At 47.8% G+C, this 19757-nt stretch overlaps 1 protein-coding gene across 23 annotated transcripts in view; it reads right to left on the reverse strand.

The window, feature by feature from the left end:
* TRERF1 (transcriptional regulating factor 1) overlaps nucleotides 1–19757 on the reverse strand; it is a 186536-nt gene that overhangs the window by 111811 nt on the left and 54968 nt on the right. For 17 of the 23 annotated variants that reach the window (XM_073225126.1, XM_073225127.1, XM_073225141.1 and 14 more), the window contains exon 3: nucleotides 515–595. The exons of the other annotated variants lie outside the window; for them this stretch is intronic. The gene's annotated coding sequence lies outside the window, so the exon portion shown is untranslated. The remainder of the gene's footprint in view (nucleotides 1–514; nucleotides 596–19757) is intronic. 23 annotated transcript variants of the gene reach the window in all.

Here is a 19757-nt window from a genome sequence, read left to right on the forward strand (position 1 = left end):
ACTTGGCAGAGAATCATAGCTCTGTGCCCAATTCTAGAGGGACAGTCTAAGCCTGGATGAGAACACAGGGCCAGAGCTGATAAAGATACCAGACATGCCCCTGGGCCAGCTCAAAGGCTCCTTGGTCCAGGAATCCCTCTGACAGGCTCTGCGGGGTTTCCCAGAGCAGCCTGTACTACAGTTCTCCAGAAATGTCTAGTTCCCTTTTTAACACTTCTAGAGCTACTATCCATGAACACCCTTTCGATCCTTCATGATTCACAACTCCGCGAAGACCAGAGAGACGAGAGAGAATGCCCTCGGCCCCACTCCAAGTGCTGCTGGATCCCAGTAGTGAGCCCACAGTCACTGACCATCTCCCAGGGGGAAGTTTCCTAGAAATCTATGGGTGCCCAGGCCCAGAGCAACCCTTCCCTCCTCAGGACATCTGCCACCCCACAGAGGGCAAAGAAAGGACTTTATGACTCCTGCTTCATCATGAAGCATTCAGACCCTGAGAACCTCAGAAAACTACCTGTTTGAGGAGTAAGACTTAATCTTTCAGGGGCGTCCTGCTTCTGTGTCTTCCTCCTTCAGGGTCCTCCAGAGCCGGGGCCTGCAGGAGTGACCCAAAAAGCACATTCAGGAGGTTTGGCTTCAACATAGGAACAGGTCAGATGAATCAGGGAGAGACTAGAGGCAGCAGCCAAGGATGGAGCTCCAAGGAACCCGAGAGCTGATGAACTTGCCTGGGAGAAGGATCCTGCAAAGGCTGCTCAGGAAGGTCTCCAAGGGAGGAGAGGACTCAGGAGAGGAAGGCACCCGACTTCACTCTTCTGGTTATTTAGGCCGCAAACCCAGGAGTCCTTATGACCTCCCCTTTTCCCTCACACCCCACAGTCAATCCATTAGCAAGGTGTCAGCTTTATCTTCAAAAAATATCCAAACTCTCACCACTTCTCACCACCTCTTTTTTAGTGCAAGCCTGGAGCTTCTCTCATTGGATTATTGCAGTAATCTCCTAACTGGTCTCCCTACCCCCACCCTTGCCTTCCTATAATCCATCTATTACGTGAGTTGAATTGTGTTATAGGTTGAATTGTGTCTCCCCCAAAATCCTGTGTTGAAGTCCTAACCCCCAGTACCTCAGAATATGACCTTATTTGGAAATAGGATCATTGCGGATGTAATGAGCTATTAAGATCCGGTGGGACCGGAGTAGTAGTGTAGGTCCCTAATCCATTATGACTGGTGTCCTTATGAAAAGGGGAAGCGAGGACGCAGGCACTCACACAGGGTGAGAATATCACATGAAGACGCATGACGCTGCCACAAGCCCAGGTGCTCCCAGAAGCTGGGAGAGCGGCCTGCAGCAGATCCTTCCCAGCGACTTCAGAGGGAGTGGGGCCCTGCTGACACACTTCTGGCCTCCAGAACTGTGAGAAAATGCATTTCCATCGTTCAAGCCACCCAGTCTGTACTTTGTTATGGCAGCCCTTGGAGACTAACACACCATGCTCCCCACAGCAGCCTAAGTGATCATTTAAAAATCATTCTTCTGCTGAAAACGCTCCTATGGTGTTTCATCTCCGCTGGGTGTGGTAACATGGCAGCTGCAGGTGACCTTCCAGAGGGCAGTTCCTATGGAAGGCGGGAGCCCTCTGCAGCAAATCCACCAGGTCCCTCCCCTGTGCCAGCCACACCTCCCCGAGACAGAAGCCAGCCTGCGGGGGCTGTGTCAGCCGAGGAGCAGAACCTGAGGTAGATTCTTTCCAGATGTCTCTTTAAGGGAGGGAGGAAGGGGATGGGAAACAGAGCAGAGTGAAGGTGTGAGGAAAGACTTTACTGCGAATGACTGGAGGGGGTGAGGTCCCAGGAGATACAGGAGACGGGGAACCCATGTACAGGAAGAAGCTCCTCTCTGGCCAGGAGGAGGGATGTGTCCTTCCCTGAGTGGGAGGAATCTGGGTCGGGATGAGCCCGGATGGGGAGAACCGCATGGGAGGGGAGGCAGGAACCTGAGTGGGCTCGCTGCTGAGTGGCTTGACTTTGTCAACCAGTCAGTGAAGCCAGGTTGCCTCCTGAGAGAAGAAGGGCAGACAGGGAGAGGAGGCTCAAGGGATATGGGGACGGTGTGGAACATCCATGCAGTTACTGGGAATTTTGCAAGGGCAGGGGCCACCCTGAAACAGAGCACCTCCTTAAATGACGCATGCTGGGTGCCTCACTTGTCTCTCCCAGAAACGACCCTGTTGGGGGAGAGAGCTGGCTGCGGCCAGCAACACAGAGGGCCCAGCTAAAACTAGAGGCCGTGGTTCCATGGAGGCACAATCCATGTGGCTATGGTATATCTGGAACAGGCCCTCAGCAGCCTGGATTTAGGAAAGTCTTCCTAAAAGAATTCGGGACCCCCCCAGCAGCTCCATGTATTCTATCAAGACTGCATCACCCCACCGGGCTCCCAAATCCAACCCTTTTCAACCCCTTTGTGTCCTCTGTCAACGCCCCTAGTTCCTCCCCATCAATCACACACCAGGCCTCTTATGCCATGAGAGGACTCCTATTTTGTTGAGCACCCACAACAACTTGTGTGCTGGGTGCGACACAAGTTAACAACGCACATGACAGTCCTGTTAACGTGTTATTAGCTTCTATTCACAGGTGATGAAATGGAGGTTCAAGAGATTAAGTAAACCTGCTCAAAGTCACACAGGCAGCAAGTGGCAGAGCTGGGACCTGAAACCTTCCATCTCTCTACTTTTCTACATTCACATCATCCTAGTGCAAACCCTGAACATTTCATTCCTAAAATTAACATGGTTAACATCTTCTAACACTCTAACCTCCCAGCATTCCCAGTTTACAGGCACACATCCACATGAACCTTCCTCCAGCACTGTTTTTACCCACGCCTGTCCTATTCAATGAGCTTTGGTGGCTCCCATACAGACAAGTTCCAAACTCCGCTTCCTGGCGTCCTTCATGAGCAACACACATCACCTTCTTCAATCTCGTTTCCCACTTGCACCTGCACTCCACCCCACCTAGCCTGCTTTTCCCCTTTCTGTGCTTCCCAGAAGGCCCCAGTTCTTGGCACTCTTCTGCCCTGCAGCTCTGCCCCTCCAACTGCTCCACTCTCAGCCCTCTCCTGCAGTCCACTGAGTGGCCCCACACAATTCTGGGATTCCCAGGGCTACAGGGGAAGGGTGGTTGGGAAAGGTCAAAGTCAGCAAAGTCAAGGGCCATCAAATCACAGGCCACATAGAGAGAAGGGCTGCACAGGGATAACAAGGGTCTGGGAGCAACCTTGGGGGTCGAGGTGGTGCTGTCTGCCAAGATGCCCAGCATCTCCCCAGACCAGTGGAACCAAGTCACACCGTGGTGCTCATGACACAGTAGAAATAACAGGAACTCTGGAGTCAGGCCTGGGAGCAAATCCCGATCTTGCCACCCAGTGGCTGTTCAGCCTTGGGCTGGTCACTTAACCTCTCTGAGCCTGGTTCTGCATAAGCTAAAGTGAGGCCTAAGTAACACAAGAAATGTATAAAAACATCTAGCACAGGGCCTGGCATTATATAAGGGGTCCAACAGGGTTGCTTCTTCCCTCCTGCCAACCTTCAGCGCTCACAGCTGTCAAGCCTTGCTAATGGAAACAAGTACAGAAGCTACAGAGCATTTCCCAGCTAGAAGGTTTGCAAAGAAGGATGGCAAAAGTCAGCAACAGAAAGGAGAACAACAAGGCTTCTTGCTGACAGAGAAGCGCTGGACTTCTGTGAACGCCTGGGTTTCAAAACATAGCACAGCTTCGAGCCTCAGCCCAAACCCAAACAGGAAGTTTGTGACAAACTTAGAAAATGCGCATGTACAACTGCAGGAGGTTGCACACCACTAAGAAAAAAAGAAAACCAGCACTTCTAGGGGTGGGAGAATCAGAGTGGACTAAAAGGAGCAAGCCTGGCCAACATTCCAGTGCACAAAACTCCTCCCTGGTGTCAGGGAGCAAAGCATGTGCGCCAATCACATGGAGCTGCTCTGGTTTTCCAAGGCCAGGTTCTGTCGATTTCTCCCCACTCTCTGTCCCTTCCTCTTTGGGCATCAAGGACAGTGAGCTCTATGAACACCTCTCAGAGGCCTGGGTGACTTAGGTGTGGGGATCATTTTTCAGCTGGGAGAAAAAGGATATCGTGTGCAGAGGTCCCACAGAGCTCTCCAGTCGTCTGGCTGCCTCGCCATCGTATGTTCTATCAGCCCCCTCTTGCTACACAACGGGGTCTCAGGTTGTCATTTTTCCTCCCCTGAAATCCTGCCTGGCACTAACATTTTCATCTGTACTGCTCACACTGTGTGGAGCGCCATACCTTCAGTTCATTCATTTGCAAGCGCAGGCAAATAGGGACACACCTACCCTCCAGGACCTGTGTCCCATCTCCCCAACCAGAGTGAAAACTAGGAGGTTCCCTCCCTGTTGTTCACAATCTCCCAGCCACCTGCCCACTGAGCCTTGCTACAAGGCTCTATGTGTTTGTGGGTGTGCTCCAGAAAATACTTTGCAAATCAATAAACATCAATACCATTTCTACTATCTTACCACCCACCAGTGGTGTCCAACTCATCTTGATCCACCGTCATCAGACAGGTCCCTGGTTCCACCCCTTCTGGGGACCCGCCCAATTGTAAACTCAGTCCCCTGGTTGTCAGCCTCCCCGCCCACCCCCTCTTGGCACCTCTTGCAGTGGTTTCCCCACCTCCCCACGTTAGGTTCCTTTTTAAAAAAATGACTCATTTAGGAAGAGTCAAAACCAAAAACTTCAATGGTAAAGATAAAACAGCACCAAGTCTCTTTAAACACCTCCTACTCCATGTAGAATTTAGATCCGATAAAGACTCCCCAAGTGGACCTCCTAATTTGGAGCTTACGGTACACACAATTCTTCTAGCAAAAACATTTCCAGTGATGTCTTCTCTTTGTAGGGTCTTCTTTACGAATGGAGGTGGCCTCAGGCCTCCAGTCAGTAGCTCTTTCAAAATGAAGGAATGGGAAATTAGGGGAAATTAAAGGCCATGCTTTCAACTCCTAGGTCAGAAATGAATTATTTGATGTTTTATTATGTTTGTGATTCTGATTTATTGGACAAAGACATTAGCATTATACCATGGTTCTAATGAGAATTATGGGGAATTTTTTATAAAAAGTAAGACTTCTTGCTATGTAAGACGTTTACAACATTTGTGCCCAGTATTTGATAGGAACAAAACTGCATAATGCAACACATAGAATCCTAATATTTTAGGACTAAAATGAGCAGTTAGGATGATCCTTATTCAGTGGTCCTCAACTTTGGCTGAATTAAAACTATTCCCAGGCTCCACCCCCAGAGGTTCAGCTACATTTGGACTGGAGTGGGGCTCTGGCACTGGTTTGTTTGTTTGTTTGTTAAGTTTCCCAGTGATTTTAAAATGCACCCACAGTCGAGAACCACCGATACTGAAAACCCAAAAACTGAGATCTAAGGAAAGTAAGGGGCAGTCTGAGACTGTATGGCCAGAGACAAAACCAGAACCAAGCCTGACCTTTACAACTCCAGTCCAGTTCTGCAGTCCCACTCAGATTTTGAATATTCATAGATGTGTTTAAAATCTTTTTTTTTTCCCTCTAATTGGGGGACTAACACAGAATTGCTGACATTTGGTTGTCAAGCAAGGGTATTTTTATAAGTATCTACCAATTCCTATCCTTGCTCATTTGCATACTGGCCACCCTCTCTACCCCATCCCTGCCCCAGAGGGAGCATTGACAATATCTGCCCACCAACCCCAACAGTCTCACTCGCCTCTATTCCCCGTTCCTAGTCAACATCCGTGCGACAAAGCCAAACAAAAGCCAGACCTCAAAAATTCTTCATCTCCGCCTCTCCTAACTTCACAATATCTATTTCTGAAAGTCCCTTCTCTAACCACAGACTACTTCCCAGTCCCTCCAAACCCACCCTTCATCCTCCTCCTGACCAACACATGACAGCTAATATTTGTATAAGTTACAACCAATATTTACCGTTGGTTATGCCACACATTATCCCTTCTAAATTTCTCCCTAATCAAGGATATACTGGGAACTTTTAAAGAGGGCTACCTGTGAGGAGTAGAATTAAGAAGTAGGGGAGGACCAGATGGGTTTCTCTTCATATACTTTAGTTTGAATTTCAGGCAAGCATGTCTTTTTTTTAATGGGACAAACATATCACTCACTCACACACACACACACACACACACACACACACACACACACACACACGGCAGGTTACAAAATACATCTACAGTCTGTTTCTACTTTGTAAATACAGAAAAATCATCCGGGAAGTGTGCATACCCAAGTTCTAAATGTAAATGATATCTGGGTGGCAGGGATTATGGGTGACATTAATTTCACTTCCCTTTCCTCTTTGCTTATTTTTATGATGTTTTATTTATGTGATGAAGGAATAATGAAAGTTTAAAACCTGAACCAAAGCACTGTCTGAGCTCTGAAACCTACACGGAATTGAGAAGCAAAGGCACCAGAGCAGGTCCCAGTGCAGCAGGTAGAAACACCTCCTTTTCGTAAAATGAAAGATCTCTCCCCAGTCAGACCCTGGCTTCTACACCCTGCTCAGGGCCATGTCTACCACTGCAATGGACCCCAAGCCACACCCAGGCCCTGCGGTCCCCAAGAATAGATGTAGAAGGGATGCTCTAGCAGAGCTGCCATGCCCTTTCCAGGACCTATCTGCCTCCTCAGCTCCATCTCCCCCTGCTTTCTGAGTTTCAGTCACATGGATCAGTTGTCCTCTCCTGAGTGTCTCCTCTGGTCCCTGCCTCAAAATTTCAACCTGGGCTGTATCACCCACCCCTACATGTTTTCTTCGTCTCTGCCAAAGCAAGCAGCCATACCTACTCCAAGTAATATTCAGACCCACAACTTGTAGATCAGGAGCCCAGAAACTCTTTAGATGGAGTATAAACTGTGGAATTATCCACAGTCCCCACTGCTCCCTAGTGTCGAACAAAGCAATGAAGAGGAATGAGAGAATCTTCTAGGCAGCAAGAATCCCAAGCTCAAAGGCCTGGAGGTCAGAGGGCGTGTGATGTGTTCAGGGAAGGAAAAGGCATTTGGGATATCTGGAGCATCTCCTTGCATGTCCAAGGCTGAGCAGAGAGAGAAAAATCCCCCCCAAAAAACTTTAACAGCAAAACTTACAAGGGCCAGCAAAGAAAGGCCCAAGCAAAGAATTCTCAACATTTCATCTGCTATCCATCCTTCCAACTGCTTCCCCATAATTCACTTTACCCTTCCAGTGTCTAGTTGGGTCTAGGCCAACAGGAGTGGGTGGAAAAACAGGAATAGAGAAAAAAGAAATGAGATTATGCAACATCACACTGAGGCTGGTTGAAGTCCTCCCAGTGCAACACCAAATCTTCCTAAGTGGCCATGCAGGATTCTCGAGCAGGGGACAGGATGTGGTGCTGAACCCTCTCCTTGATGTGAGCCCCAAAGACAAAGGATGTTTGCCAACTACCCAAACTTCTCAGACCCTCAAGAGATGTGTTTAAAGAACTGCGAAACTTCAAAACTGCTGAAACACAGGCCATGTTCCACCCAGATGCCTGTGAGGCTTTCTGGGAAACCCTCATGGACGGCATTGGACTAGCATGGCCTCCTATCCAGTAAAAGAAGCTCTTGACAATTGTCTCCTCAAATGTTCACCTCCACTGGTTTGACTGCTTGGCGAATGGTTGTGCACATCTGTCCAGGAGGAAATACTACTCTGTAAGTGTTGTGCTATTTTAGGTAGATGCACGTCCATCTTTTCTCCCCAAAACACTCAACTAGACTGAGAATGGAAGCTCCTACTGGGCTCAGCTTCTCGTTCCTTTAAAAAAAAATCCTCCTCATTGGTTTCAGTGGGCATTTACTAACCAAGTAAAAAACCAATCTTCTGTCAGCTCCTATCACATGGCCCCTCTCCCAGGGCTATAGCCCTCGCTGGGCTCTGTGACAGCTCCCTGAAGAAGTTCCTTCAGACTCTTGAGTGGTAATGGCTTTGGCATGGCACTAGAGTATCGCTGTTGACTCCCTTAACCATATAGCTCTATAAGTAGTTACTTTATTAAAGTCTCTTCAATTAATCCTTTTGAGTGAGTGAAAAGTTCAAAGAAAACTCAGGATCTAAGATCTGTACCAAAGAACGTTGGGGCCTTCTTAGAGATTGAGGAGATGTACACACTCAGAACAGCCACAGAATACCCTGAGGGGATGGTGGGCAGTCACCTGCCACTGATTGCCAAAGGACAGGCGTGGGGGGCCTGGAATGATTAGTGAAGGTCTCGTGGAGGAAGTGAGATCTGAGTTGGGTCTTGAAAATGGGTTCAATTGGGTCAAGTGTAGAGGAAGTGGGAAGACTGTCCCAGGCAGTGGGACCAGCATGCACGTGGCACTGACCTCAGGGTGGGCAGGCCTGTTGTGGAGGAATGAGACCACGAGCAGTGAGAGGTTACGTTCAGGGGTCAGAATTGCCTGGAGCCCAACTCTGCCTCTGATGAGCTGGGTGACTTAGTAAGCCTCTCTGTCCCACCCTCACCCATCAGTAACATGATGAAGATGACAATAATGGTGGTACTCACCTGATGGGGCTATTATGAAGACTGAAAGATAGCAGGCATACACAGCGCTTAGGATGCGTGGTGCCTCCCACCAGTGACTATGACCTGTTATTTTTTTATTTTTTTAAATTTTATTTTGGTATCATTAATCTACAATTACATGAAGGACATTATGTTTACTAGGCTCCCCCCTTCACCAAGTCCCCCCCACATCCCCATTCACAGTCACTGTCCATCAACATAGTAAGATGCTGTAAAATCACTACTTGTCTTCTCTGTGTTGCACAGCCCTCCCCATGCCCTCCCCCCACACTATACATGCTAATCATAAGGCCCCCTTTCTTTTTTTCCCACCCTTATCCCTTCCTTCCCACCCATCCTCCCCAGTCCCTTTCCCTTTGGTAACTATTAGTCCATTCTTGGGTTCTGTGCTTCTGCTGCTGTTTTGTTCCTTCAGTTTTCTTTTGTTCTTATACTCCACATATGAGTGAAATCATTTGGTACTTGTCTTTCTCAGCCTGGCTTATTTCACTGAGCATAATACCCTCTAGCTCCATCCATGTTGTTGCAAATGGTAGGATTTGTTTTTTTCTTATGGCTGAGTAATATTCCATTGTGTATATTATGAACTGTTATTTTGACAGTTAACTAGGGAGAACTGCCCAGTGGCCACCCTGGGGATGCAGACAGGGCACTTTCTTCTTTATAGCAGCCATGATGCTGGGAAGAGTGAACATGACTGACTGGTACCACCCTGAATAACCTAAACAATGGAGAGCCAGCTGAGCATTAGAATGCCTAGGCAGCCAACAACTGGGGCGCGCACGCGCGCACACACACACACACACACACAGTTCTCTGCCCTTACTGGACCACCAACCACATCAGCTGGGCTCCCTAGGCCTCCAGCTTGATTCAGTCAAAGGGAAAACATCTATTTCCCTCTTCCTCCCACCTCACCCGTTTGGCAATGGTTACATCCCTTCACCATCACAGCTGTTGTCAGGGCCCACTTCACCCCCACTCTGGAGACCCCTCCTCCTGGTCTGGGGGAGGTCACAGCTTCCCACTGTTGCCAGCCATGGGAAACCTCACCATCCTTTGGTTTTCCTAACCCTGCTCTCGCTTCTCTAAATAGTCCCCTTCATTAAAGCCTCTCCGGGTAAGCCCTTTGCATGCGCCAGCCATCTCATGACGGGACTCCAACTAACAGAGCCAGGGTCTGCTCCCATCCCCAGATGCACAGGGCCAAAAGTTCAGTCCTTTCTTACTCTCCCACCCCTTCCTCCCGTCAGAGGCAGAATGTGGATGGCAGTGTGTCAGTTATATGCACAGTGTTTTACCCATGAGCAATCATATGGGAGTTTAACATCCCTAGGAATCTGGATAAAACCAAAACGCTCAGGGAAAAGCAACTCTCTCAGCCCAGACATGGCATATTCAAAGGCCCTGTTCTCCAAATCTATCACATACAGAGCTTCTCTGGACACAGTCCTCCAAATCCATCACATAATGGAGCTCCAACCAAGTAAAAGAATCTAGTTCCATTCCTGGCACATAGTAGGCACCCAATAAATACTTGTTCAGAAAGGTCCTTCTGGCGAAGGATAGGAACCTGAAATCCAAGAGATCATTCAGGAAAGGATAATCCACGGAAGCAGCTACTCCACAGGGCAGCTCCTGAGACCCTTCGCCCATCACCTCTTGTGCATGAAGCTCTGAGACATCTCCACTTACGGCAAGCAGGGTTTCAGACTGCAGCCCTTCAGATCACAAACGCTATTTTCCTGTCTTTTATCAAGTAACTCCTGAGGCTTATAATTTCCTCAGCATCTCTCTTTGCTGGTTTTCTTGCTCCCCATTCTCTCAGGGCCAAACACAGCCTTGGTTCAGTGCAATCCAACAGCATGTATTAAGTGCTTACTGTGTACAGGAGTTACAAGTCAGGTATTGAACATCTGAAGATATTAAGAAAAAGGTCTCAGGATCCAAGAGCTACAAAAAATATGAAGGAAGAGGGCTTAATACTACAAAAGGGGATTCTCAAAGAAATAAAGCCTGAACCACACTGGGCCTTGAGGAACAGAGCTGTGTTGGTGCGGAAGGAGGGGAAGGCAGCAGGAGGTGTGAGAGGGGAGCAGGCAGTGAAGGAGCCCTGGACAAGAATAAACAGAACTAAAATGACAGGGGTGAGAGCAGAAAAGAGCTAGGCAAGGGAGGGGTTTGTCTCAAATTGGGACCACCTGATTCAAAACCAAGCACATTAACAGAGCAGAAATGACACCTGACTAGAAGGATGTTTCCTCCCAGCAGCCCTCCAAAGTAAAAAACGTCCCCCCTTTGGGAAACATTATAGGAAGCCCAGTTGGGTCTGGGCCAAAGATGCTTGTCCTGAAGGGTGGTTTCTCGGCCTGTCACTCACCGCCTGCCTGCCCTGCCTTGCAGTCAGTGGGATCAGTGGGTGGAATGGGGACCTAGCCGTCCCCTAGCTGCAGAGCCACTGAGAGCACCTCACCCCATGAAAAACAAAGACCTTCCGCACATGCTTGCTCTTACCTAGAATTCTAAAATTAAACATTCATTCTTCTCACCTAAAAGCTTTCTCCTTTTGTAAGCTAATATGCAAATGCCGTGGACGAGGGTATCTGAGCAGCCATATATCAGCTTAGCATGAATGAATGCTTCCAGGGGATCTGCCCTGGAAAACGGGCTTTGCATGAGGGATGCTCAAGAGATTTCCTGTGACTGAGGGTGAGGCAGGAAGAAGAGGGAGGGACTCCAAGAAGGAGACAAGGCCACTCCTGCACTGGACCAACAACACCCACCATGGGCAGAGGAGTAGGGTGTTAAATGCTGAGCCCTCAAGAGACCCTTTTTTTTCCCCACTAGTTTTTTAAAATTGAGATATAATTCACGAACTGTAAAATTCACCCTTTAAACTTCACAGTTTAGGGGTTTTTAGCATATTCGCAAAGTCATACAACCATCACTACTATCTAATTTCGGAACATTGTCATCATCCCCTAAAAACTCCAAGCCTATTAGCAGTCACTCCCCATTCCCCTCTTCCCCTGGCAACCCGTTTCTTTCTCTATGGATTTGACCATTCTGGACATTTCACTTAATGTTCTCAAGGGTTGTCCACATTGCAGCAGGTGTCAATACCTCATTTCTCTTTATGGTTAAAGGACATCCCATTGTATGGATGTACCACCTTCTGCTTATCTACCAAAAGAGACTTTAAGGGGCAAAACATGTGGTGCTCCAGCACAAAGGAGCTTCTGGTATCCTTGGGGCTGCCTGGGCCATGCAATCATTTGTAAACCATCCTTCTCTGCTCCAACCACCAGCACCCATGGACACCATCCAAACCCTCCCCACGGGCTGGCATGATTTAGAAATACACAGTGGCCAAGGCCAGCAGCCCTGAATCACATAGACCATGACAGAAACAACTCAAATTCCTTCTGAAGGACTCTGTAATGACTCTTAAAATGGGGCTTATAAATCTCCAGAGTCCTGGTAACTAAAATGGAACAGTCTTGGCGGCGTGAGACCTGGGAAGCCCACAGGGCCCTGTACTTGTGTCATGTACTCCAGCTGCCACCTTGAGAGTCTTCATAATTGTAACAAGGGGCCCCATGTTTTCATTTTGCACAGGGCCCAGCAAGTTATGTACCTGGTACTGGGCAAGAGGCAAGGGTTTGGGAAGGGTAGGATCTTGGTATCTTCGTGAAGAGACTGCTGCCATGGCCATGGGACAGCTAGCCAGGCTGGGGATAGGGGATGGCAGGTAAGTGGGGGAACGAAGCCAGGTCTACAGGGAGGCTGAAAACCCAGCTTCCAAACTGCCCAAGACCAGGTCTTCCTACCCTGAGGGCTGAACAGTTGGCTGATAAGGCCTCCCCAGAACAAGCAGACTAGCTGAAAGTACATGTGATAAGTTAGTGCGATACAGGCTCAGACTGTAAAGCAGGGGGACTCAAACTGAAACTTGTTTGATCTTATAATCGCTTACAGGTTAAGACCAAGAAGAAGAAAGAAAAAAAAAACCCCACGCTTAACTAAAGTAACTGGCACTGAGAAAAATTTAAACATTTACTTTTTTTTTTTTAACTGTCACCTTTATTTCCAGCATATCAAGGAAGTCATGGTTTCACCAAAAACCTGGTATTCAATCCAAAGCGAGTCAGAGGACCAATGTCAGTACTAGAAGGGGCCTTAGGGACACCCCCCGTACATGGATCCCCAGAAACCTTGATCCCCCCCACCCCAGTTCAGTCCAATTCTCTTTTTACGAATGAGGAAGCTAAGCTGAGAGAGGGGAAGTGACCGGCCAAGGCCACCCACAAAAAGAGGCAGGACCAGAACCCCGGGGGCTTTCAGCTTCCCCTTCCACGCTCCCGATTTCATGAACCCAACCCAAACTCACATACTGGGTGTAGACCCCTCATCTCCAATAGTCTCCTGGACCCACAGCTCAAAATGTCTAGTGCGTCTTTGTCCCTCGGAAAAGGGAGTCTAGTCACGCAGAGAAGGTTAAGATTTATAAACTCTAAGGAAGAAGATGCAGGTTCCTCCCACCAGCACAATCTCCATTCCATCGTTTGGCAAAAGGCCAGAAGAGCTCCACTGTAGGGTTCAGAGCTGTTCCCTGTCCAGGGCATTTATAAACACATTTATTTTTTCTGGGAAGACTGGCGTTTAACCCAGTTTTTTCCAGTTATAGGTATAAGGATCATGTAGGGTGGATGGAGCACAGGGGCAGACAGGAAATGCTGCCAGCCTACCACACCCAAAACATCGGTCCAGGAGGCCACTGGGAAGGGAAGGGACCTGCCACCACCTCATGGCACAGACTAACCAAAGCAAGCCCCGCTCAACACCAAGTGCCCGGATTCCTTTGATTTCTATTTGTTTTATCCTCCCTCCCTCCCGCTTTCCCTCCATTATCCCCTCCTTTCCTTCCTTGAACAAATAGATTCTGAGCACTTGCTATGTGCCAGGCATATTCGGAGTGCCAGGGATATAGCAGTAAGCAAAATGAATCATGATTTGGTGTTTACACTTAAAGGAAGGAAACAGGAAGAGTTAAAAACAAATGAATAGATACAATGGATGATGGTGACAAATGCTCTGTAGACAAAGCAGAATAAGAAGGGTAGAGAATGGTGGGGAAGGAGGGCATTTTTATGCAGGAGGGCCAGGTTAGGGCTCTCTGGAGGCAAAGGGGCGAGCCTTACAGATATCTGAGGGAAGATTTCCCAGGCAAAAGATCAGCAAGTGCACAATGGGGTGCATGTGGCAGGGGACTTGATAATATGAGCGAATGTTGTAACCACAATGTTGCTCATGTGAAACATTTGTAAGATTGTGTATCAAAAATACATAAATAAATAAAAATAAAACACATACACACACAAAAAAGGATCGGCAAGTGCAAAGGCCCTGAGGTGAAAAGACCCCGATATGTTCAAGGAATAACTAAGAGTCTGGTGTGGCATGAGTGAGGAGAAGAGCAGCAGGTTAGAGAGGCAGGGGGATAGGCACCCCATCATCCAGGTCCTGAAGCCACAATAAGGCCTTTGGTTTTACTCCGAGTGGGATGGGAGCATGCAGGACCCTCAGCAGGGGTATAACTGGACTGACACAGGCTCTACAAGGGCCTCCCTGACTGCTGTTGACACCAGGCTGCCCATGCTAGGAGACCAGATTCAGGAGCCAGGCCCCAAACCTAGCACACAGCCTCTAAGTAGCAGTGAGAAAAACATGCCCTTCTCTGGCCTCCACATTCTCCTCTGTGAAATGGGAAGGTAATACCAGATGTTGTCTAGTTTGCCCAAAGGGTCTAAAAGTCTCAGGAGAAGAGCAACCAAGTTTTAGAAGCCCCCAATCAGTCCCCATTGGTGCACCTGCCCCAAACCAAATTCTCACCCTGCAAAAGGCACAGCTCTCTAGGGAGAGAGGTCCAGCCCAGGAAGCTGCCACGTCAGCAATGTCCTCTAAAGATTACCAAGGGCGACCACTAAAGATAGCACAGCCTCCACATGTTTCAGGGTTGGGCCCAGCCGGCAGTGGCCAGTGAAAGAGGCTGCTTCAGCCAGATCGGAGGGCGCTGCAGAACCCCTGCTGCCTGAGCTGCCAGTCTCTCCTGTCTCCCCCACTGCCATCCAGGAGTGAGAAGGAAAATTATGGGGTCGTCAAGGGCTGCATCCCGTCCATTTTCTTGAAGATTCTGTCTGTGACACATCATATCATCACACATCAGGCTGGTTAAGCAGAGTTTATCTCTCCTCCATCAGACCAGAAGCTCCCACCAGAGAATATGAACTACCTCACCCAACAGCCTGAATACATCCTATGCCTCTTCCTCCTCCTCCCTCCATCAGACTGGAGGCTCCATGACACCTGAGGCTGTATCTCCTCCAACAGACTTGGGAACACCTAATGTCAGGGCTGTGCTGTCTGCACTGGACCAGAGGCTCCCTGGAGACAGGGCTTATCTGCCCCTTTCCCTCTATCACCTCACTGCATCCCATAAGGCTTTGGTATTTAGTGGTTTCTTAAAACAAGGTGCTGACTGAAACACTCAGATTGAACCACCCACCCAGGGAAAAGACCCTGTGACCTCCGGCCATCAAATGATCACGAAAACTAGCTGAATACAAACCAAGCTGAATGAAAAGAAAACGAAAAAGCTGTCTTCACCCAACAACTTTTTGGTAGACCGTTTACAGATTCTAGTCAAAGACTGTCCCTATTTCATAAATAACTCTTTCTGGTGACTGTGGCTAAGGTCAAGCTGAAATCACTTCAGGGACACAGAGCAGGGAGCCCACTAGCCCAGGCCTGACCTATGCATGACCCAGACACAACCATCCTCTCAACTTCCAACCTGGGCTATCCAAGGCAGTGACACCAATGATGTGGTGGGACATGGGAACTTTTGGCTACAGGACCTGGAATTAGCAGTGTGGAATGAGGAGGAGACCCATCCTAGAGAGGCAGACCCGTGCCTCCCCTGATGGAGGAGGTCAGGGCAGGTAGGTGGAGAAGGGCTCAGGGAGTACAGGGTTGGCTCAGCACAAGCTCCTGGCATCCCCTGGCAGAAGCAGAGCCCACCCCAGACACAGGGAGGGGCACTTGTGTCCACATGGACTCAGGGAAGCCACCAGAGGCCCTCCTGGAATCTCGGATGCTGGCTCATCTCAGCAATGGGTTCCCACACAACTGCAGAAGAGGGGCAAGAAGGCTGGAACAACAATAGTAACAGTGACAAGAGCCCACACTTACAGGCACTGTACCGCGTGCTGTCCACACGCCACCTAAGGGGCTCTTCTTTGTCAAGGCTAACACTATACTCCTTTTACAAGCAAGGCAACTGAGGCCTGCCTGAAGGTATGCTAGGTGAGGAATAAAGATTTCAGCTGGGCAGTCTGGCTCCCCAACTTGCACCCTTAGCGGCCTCCTTCTCTGAAAACAGAGGGGGAAATCCTAGGGTGTTTCTGCTGGTTCCTCTGAACCTCTGGGGCTGAAGACCTCCCTGCAACAGGCACCCTGAAGTCTTTGAAGGCTGGGGTGCTGGAGACTCAGACAGAGCCTGGCAGGGTCCCAGCACCATCTTCCCACTGTGCTGAGAGCCCTAAAAGTGCCACCTTGCTGATGTCGATGGCCCTCTCCTTTAAGGAGCCCCCAGTTAAAAACTACCACCCTTTCTGTATCCAGCATACCCACCCGCCAGTCTCAGCTACCACTGGAAGCCCACAGGGGTCCAAAAACTCAGGAAGTCCAAATACTTATAGTGTGCCAGTTACTGTTTCAAAGAAAATTCTCAATGTTTTTCTTCAACCTCTACACCTTTTCAGGTAAAGTTCATCTAAATGTAATAAATCAGTGAGTCTGACTAGACGCTACAGAGATTCCAGAATGTCTGAAAACCGAAGGAAATAGGGTACTATTTTTCAGATTAACTGGATCCCATTGCTTTACATGAAGGCTGTCCATGTACTGACACTATTGGCATTTCAGCTGAAAACTCTCTGTCGTGGGGGCCATCCTGTGCTCTGCATCCCTGGCCTCCACGCGCTGGACGCCAGTGGCATTCTCCCTCTGTTTCTGCCAAATGTGACAACCAAAAATGTCTCCAGACATTGTCAAATGCCTTGGCGCAGGGGTGCGGTGGGTGTGCAAATCTCTCAGTTGAGAACCACCATTTTATGTTATAGATAAATTTCAACTAGAAAGATGTCTGAGTGTTGAAAAATAAAACGGCACTGAGCATAGTACTGAAAATGTAACTGACATACCACTTAAAAATAAATGTATCCTATTTTTCCTGACTTTTCGGACACCACGTATTTGAAAAATTTCAGTGTAGCTGTCATGCCTCTTTCCTGTGAATCTGCCTAAATATGAACACTCAGTGGCCTGGATCCCCACACCCCACTCTCCTCCAACCCGAATCTCTTTCATGTCCATCCCCAAAACCAATCCATTCCCACATAGTCAAAACACCAGTAGGCACTTGCTCTCTGAGTCAGATTGCTGCCAGCTCTGAGGAGCAGTGTGTGGAGAGGGGGTGGGGGTGGGGGGTGGGCAGCAGAAACCACTAGGCTCGGGACTTCAGCAGCCTCAGAGGCAACAAAGGCCACACCCAAGTGGTGAAAATCACCATTTTCATCACCAGTGTGGTCAATCCATCCCACTCTTAAAGCCTCACTTGAATGCAGTCGGCCTCAGCCTCCAGCAGTGAGTTATGCCAAACACGGAAATGGGTCAAAGAGATACTAAATGTAAAAGACTGTAAAAAGACAACAACCTGATAGAATAATGGGCAAAGAATATGAATTGAAAGAAAAGGAAATACAAATGGATCTTAAACTTGTGAAAAAATGCTCAACCACACTCATAAAAGACATGCAAATTGAAACTTAACTAAGATACCAATTTTCATGTATCAGATTAGCAAAGATCATGAAGTTTGATAACTCTGTGTGTTGGCGAGAATGTCTCATTCATTGAGGGTGTTGGTGTAAATTGCTACAACCTCCTTGAATAGATACTTGTAATGTCTTCCAATATCACAGACGCATATATGATTTACCAGTAATTCCACTTCTAGGAATTTGTCATGCAGATACCCTCCTAGACATGCAAAATGGTGTGCTTACAAGGATACTAAGCAAAGGAGGCTCTGTAATGACAGGAGACTAGAAACAGCCTTAATAATCCAATGTCAGGGGATTGTTTTAACAAACTATAGTTCATCCATAAAATGGAATGCTATTCAGGTGTAAAAAGCAACGAACGCATTCTCTACATCGTAATATGGAATAATTTTCCATGTATACTTTTAGATAAGACAAGTAAAGGCACAGAATGACATGAACAGTATGCCAGCAATGTTGAAAAATACCATGTGTTCATATTTCATTTATATACATAGATTACCTTTGAAAAAGATAAGCAAAAAGCTACTAACAGCAGTTACCTCTAGAGAGGGGAACTGGGAGACTGGGGGCAGGAAGTGACTGAAGAATCATTTCACACCACTTCAGACTCTTCGTGACTTCGAACTTTCCTACCATGTGCATTCATTAACTACTCAACAAGCAAATAAATAGAGTGAGAAAGATTGTAAGTAACTGATTCAGATGACCATCCCTTTGCATGCATGCAACAGATATCACAGGTCAGTTTCAGTGATAAATTCCATATTCCTGTATCAGTTCAAATGTTCCATGTGCTTTTGATTAAAAAGGAGGAAAATCGCCACATCTAGAACACATAAGAAACTCACCAGCTTCCCTCCTCAACTAGGTTTTGGAAGGGTTCCTCCTCAAAACTACCTTTTCTTATCTAAACAATGTACTGTGGTTGACACCAGGACCACCATCACCCCGAAGTTCCACATGCAGGCAGCTGGAGTCCTTCAGAAGGCGCACTGAAGGATCAACTGCCAGGGACCAAGGGGCACCCACACGTTTAATAGTGCCTCAAACCATTATCAGCTAGGACTGTGCTTCGCAAGTGTCCTGGACCCCAATACCTACTGGGTGCTGCAGGAACCCCCAGCAGCCACTGAGAATTCTTCCTGCAGCTCAGCCCGCGGCAATGTTTTAACGGCACATTATTCAAAGGTGCCACAGCCCCTTTTAAAACCACCCCACTACCACCACACTTCATCATAAAATAACCCTTATATATATTTTAAGCTGTAAATCAGCATTTGTCAAGTTCTAAATTGGGCCACGGACATACTTATTCATCAGGGGATAAATCTGCTCTGCATAGCCATAAAACTGCCTGATAATTTAATATGCTATCATTCTTACCTGAAACATGTCAAAAAGTGGCCTAAAAGAGGCATGTGTTTTATAGCTGACTGGTGGTAAGCCTACAGTTTATTAAATAGTTCATATTTAATTCTCTATATGGGGAGGGAACGGCACACAGATGCACCCTATGCAGAATAGCAATTTGGAGATTCATGAACCTGTTTTGGGGTTAAAAAACAAAAAGCAGATTCCCCGAAGAGGACCAAGCACTCATCTAGGACATCCTTAAGATGGGTGGATAGACAAGCAAGAAAAATTCAAATTACAGCATTTTGTATGGGACAGGGGCAAAATGCACTAAGTTGGAGAATTAATGCTAGGGGACAAGTCCATGGAGCAACAAGATAAGATGGACAATTGTGAGGCAAAGAGCAAGAAAAATGACTCAAGCTGCAAAATTATTACAGCTAGGCCAAGATGCTAATTCCTGGGGCCCTTTCAGGTCTTTGGAGCAGTAAGCTTTCCGGACCTGGTGGTTCTACTTCAGTAGAAATAGGTACTTCCCACAGCCCAGTGCCAAGACATTGCTCTGTTTAAAGATGAATGGACAGCAAGCAAACACCCTTGGCCTCCACCCATTAGTTGCTAGTAACCCCTCCTCAAACAGTTGTGACAACCAAAGATGTCTCCAGACACTGCCAAAAATCCCCTGGGGGCAAAATCACCTCGAGTCAAGAACCAAGGTCCAAGATGAATGAAGTCTACTTTGACAAAGGGGGGCGGGTGGAGACAAATCCACTCCATTCCATCAAACGTAATCTGTTTCCTCTATGCTGCTTTGTCTCGGAAGTTTCAAAATGCAAA

Source organism: Manis javanica, chromosome 16 (assembly GCF_040802235.1).
Source record: "Manis javanica isolate MJ-LG chromosome 16, MJ_LKY, whole genome shotgun sequence".
In the NCBI taxonomy this organism is placed as follows: Eukaryota; Metazoa; Chordata; class Mammalia; order Pholidota; family Manidae; genus Manis; species Manis javanica.